At 36.7% G+C, this 4,346-nt stretch overlaps 1 pseudogene; it reads left to right on the top strand.

Moving 5' to 3' along the window:
* The first annotated feature begins 2,131 nt into the window (after positions 1–2,131).
* On the top strand, positions 2,132–2,574 carry LOC142443254 (replication protein A 14 kDa subunit pseudogene; annotated as a pseudogene).
* Positions 2,575–4,346: the final 1,772 nt, after the last annotated feature.

Here is a 4,346-nt window from a genome sequence, read left to right as displayed (position 1 = left end):
CTCTCACCGTCTCACATGACCCTTGTAAGAGTTTTCCCTGTACTACCTGTTTTGACTTCTCTCCTCTTTCTGACTAGCTAAATTTTAATGATAGACAGCATTTCCTATATATGCTATATATATAATTTAATATATATGCTATGCTATATAATTTCTGCTAAATATGCACATGCTTCACACTCGGCTTGATACTCTAGTGGAGAGGGAAGAACATGTTTTAATGTTCTCGAGAGCCTTCCAGGGGGTCTATGGCTCTGCAACATGAATCCAAAGGTAAGCTTTCCTAAGGAATAGAAATAATACATGTATGTGATTTCTTTGATATGTATCACTGACATGACAGATGGAACATGGCATCCTGAAGTACTTATGGAATAAAATGAGGAAAGCAAGTTTTCCTTTTAGGTTTTCGGTTTATTAACTTGAACCGAAAATGATGGAAAATGTTCAAGAAACATCTTACGGCACATCTTCTCTGTTAAAGGACCACTTGGGAAGAATGCCAACAAGCAGAAGAAGATCCTGTTGTGCAGAGAGCTCGTGAAAGATGCGCACCGGTGCCAGCATGACAATGGCAGGCCTGCTAATAGCTGCTGGACTCAGAGTAAAAGCTTAAAAGGAAATGTTCCATCCTGAACACTGCATCTAGCTCTCTTTGTTGATTTTGAACAATTTGCTAACAAGGCATTCAAGTGTACTATTAACCATATTGCCTCATTTTTCTTATAATCACCTCTAAGCTTCAGAGCAATCAAAGATGAGGAAAAACATCCCTACTTCTGCTGAAGAGTTTTTTGTAATACCATGAAGGTAGGGGGAAGGTGTGGGGAGAAATGGGAGAAACTGGGAACCAACTACAATGACCGATGTAGAATTCCACACCTCCTCTCAGGGGGACAAGCATCAGTAGTGTAGGCAAAGGGAGACAGTGGCAGGTATAAGATATTAAAATAATAAGAATTTATAATTTGTCAGGGATCCATGAGGGTGGGAAGGCTGGGGAGGGAGGGAGGGGGAAAAGAGGAGCTGATACCAAAGACAGATACCAAAACAGAAAGAAACTATTTTGAAAATGATGATGGCAACATACGTACAAATATGCTTGATACAATTGATGTATGCATTTTTATACGAGCTGAAAGAGCCCCCAATAAAATGATTTATTAAAATTTAAAATGTAAGTATATCTATATATTAAAGGTATTTAATTGAATGATTGATACTTTTGAGAACCAAATATATTTAAAGAGAACCACAAAAGAGAGGAATAAAAACTAAAGTTTGGCAATAAAATAGTTTGATATATTTATGGAAAAGAAGTTTATAATTTCTTAAGTATTTGTAAAATTTTCATTTTAAAATAAAACCTTATTTCAAAATGGACTTTCAAAAAGATAAGTTTCAGAAGAGTTAGAAGTATTCTGCTTGCATCTGTTTGTGGTTGCAGATGACTAACTAGATTAAACAACAAAAAATTATTATAGAAGAGGAGGGAGCGGGAAGTTGATGCCAGGGGCTTAGATGGAGAGCAAACGTTTTGAGAATGATGAAGGCAATGAATGTGCAAATATGTTTTACACAATTGATATATTTATGGATTGTGATAAGAGTTGGAGGAGCCCCTAATAAGATGATTAAAAAAATTACTATAGATAAAAATTTAAGTGTTATAATTCAATAGAGCTAAGAATTATTTATTAAATTTAAGTCATTACAAAGTTCTCCATTACTGTCCACATATGCTTATCTCTTTATATCATTTAATAACTATTTTTCAATTAACCCTGCCTAACACATAATGCTTCCTGATTATTAAACTCAGGTTTTAGTTATGATGTTAAATTTAAATAAAAATATTTAAATTGAAAAAATAGAAGAATGTTTCTGTAGCTCCTTCAAGTTGATCTTTTTTGGCTTTACTATTACCTTCATGAATGTCTGCTGACAAGCATTCTCACTTATCAAATCCTCCCGGAAGAGCCTCAGGAAAAGACTTGTGAATCTCCTTGTAAAAAGGTCACAGTGTTGAAACCGTATGGTGTGCTGTTCTACTCTGCTATAATGTTGGGGCTTCCACGAATAAGAATTGACTCAATGAGAACTGTCTTTTAAAAAAATCATTTTGGCGCTTCCCGCCGGCTGCCGCTGTGGGACCGCGGTCATGGCGGACGTGCTGGAGGTGCCGAGCGCGCGCGTGAACGCCAGCATGTTAGCTCAGTTCATCGACCAGCCCGTCTGCTTCGTAGGGAAGCTGGAAAGGATCCATCCCACTGGAAAAATGTTTATTCCTGCAGATGGAGAAGGAAAAAATGGAACCATTGAGTTATTGGAGCCTCTTGATGAAGAAATTTCTGGAATTGTGGAAGTTGTTGGAAGAGTAACAGCCAAGGCAACTATAATGTGTGCATCCTATGTCCAATTTAAAGAAGATAGCCATCCTTTTGATCTTGGACTCTACAATGAAGCTATAAAAATTACCCATGAGTTCCCTCAGTTTTTTCCTTTGGGGATTGTAAAGTATGATTGAGTTTGACGGACGGACTCTTAGGACTGAATTTGATGGTGGAGAACTATTGTTGGAAGAAGAGACCCCTGTGGTTTCTATAGGTAATTTGCTCCGTTTTCACTTCCATTTCCTTAACCAGATCTTTCACTGACAGTTCTTGCTAGAACGGGTATGCCAACCTTTTTTCACATAACGGTGTGCAGTCTTCATATAAAAAAGATCTACTGCTCATGTCCTTTGTATAATAAAATTAGGTGTAAAGGCAAAAAATAAAAAATAAATAAATAAATCGTTTTATCGGGGGCTCATACAGCTCTTATCACAATCCATACATATATCAATTGTGTCAAGCACATTTGTACATTCGTGGCCTTCATCATTCTCAAAATATCTGCTCTCCACTTAAGCCCTTGGTATCAGTTCCTCATTTTCCCCTCTCTCTCCCCATTCCCCATTCCCCACTCCCTCATGAACCCTTGAAAATTTATAAATTATTATTATTTTGGCATGTCTTACAACGTACATCGTCTCCCTTCACCCACTGTTCTGTTGTCTGTCCCCCAGAGAGGAGGTTGTAGATCCTTATAATCGGTTTCCCCTTTCTACTCCACCTTCCCTCCACCATCCAGTATTGATAAGTCTTTATTTAAAAAATGGGACAGATCCACTTTGCCCAGAACTAATGTGTTTAGGAGAATATGTTGTAATTTGATATTGTATGGCTGTCCCATGTAGAGTTTTTAGAAAACAGTTTTGGATAAAGAGATATTTTCTCCATTCTTCCTACTCACCTCCCACCTAAGGAAGAGGACCTGCTTCTGTATATCAGAGAAGAGGCATACATTCCATTTATTTCATCAAGGGTGAGAGGACTTTTAGTTAAAAATGTGTGCTCGTTCAGAAATCATCATCTCTGCTTTTCTTATCTTTTGTGTAGTTGGGTGAAAGAATGCACTGACAAAATTAGTTCTTTCTCCTTAAAGTCCTATATGTGGGTCAGATCCAACCAAGATACAGAGTTAACAGGGTCCCATTGATGTATGGGAAAAGTTCATGCAGAGCCAAAGTACCAATATCTTTGTGAGAAATCTGCTCTTAGGTATATTGGCTACTGACTCCACTGTTTCTCAAGAGGTAGTTGGTTTTCCATTGGCAGTGTTTCCAAATGTACACAGAGCCTAGGAAACTTATAGTGAGAACAGCGAGGGAGAAATAATGGACAGGTTTTAGATTTTTTTAACATAATACCACCAAATACCACCAAGGTCTGCTTTCAATTTGTAACAAACTTTTAGAGACTGGAGAGTGAATTAACATAGAACAACTAGCATGGGGGAATCCAAATGGCTCATGGAGAAGTCACTGTTATGGTGGATAAGCAAATGCTGGACTGTACTTGTAATAACCAGAGAGAAACCCATTGTAGGATTAAAGAAAATTATCTGGTATTCACTTCTAAAATATCCAGTCAATTTTGACTCATAACAATCATAGCGAACTTATAGCAACCCTATTTATTAAACACTGAATGCACATACTCATTTACTCAAGAATTCCAGTCTGAGAAGTTTATCTTTTATGTATATAGGCAAAGTGGTTATGCATTAATGTACAACGATTAGAGCCTGGCTTGTATAATTAGAAATTATTTAAATAATGTTCCTAGGCAACTAGCTAGAAAATGGACCAATAATTTATGGTGTGTTCATACAATATAATGTCAAAAGCACATTGAAAAGAAGGATATTTATGTGAGTGTATTGATTGTGCACATTATAAAATTATAAAAGCCATTATATAGAATACATCTGATTTTACCTATGTCAAACAAAAATATATG

The sequence above is a fragment of the Tenrec ecaudatus genome, chromosome 3 (assembly GCF_050624435.1).
Source record: "Tenrec ecaudatus isolate mTenEca1 chromosome 3, mTenEca1.hap1, whole genome shotgun sequence".
In the NCBI taxonomy this organism is placed as follows: Eukaryota; Metazoa; Chordata; class Mammalia; order Afrosoricida; family Tenrecidae; genus Tenrec; species Tenrec ecaudatus.
Note: the sequence above shows the minus strand (reverse complement) of the source record. Positions and strands in the feature narration are given on the sequence as shown.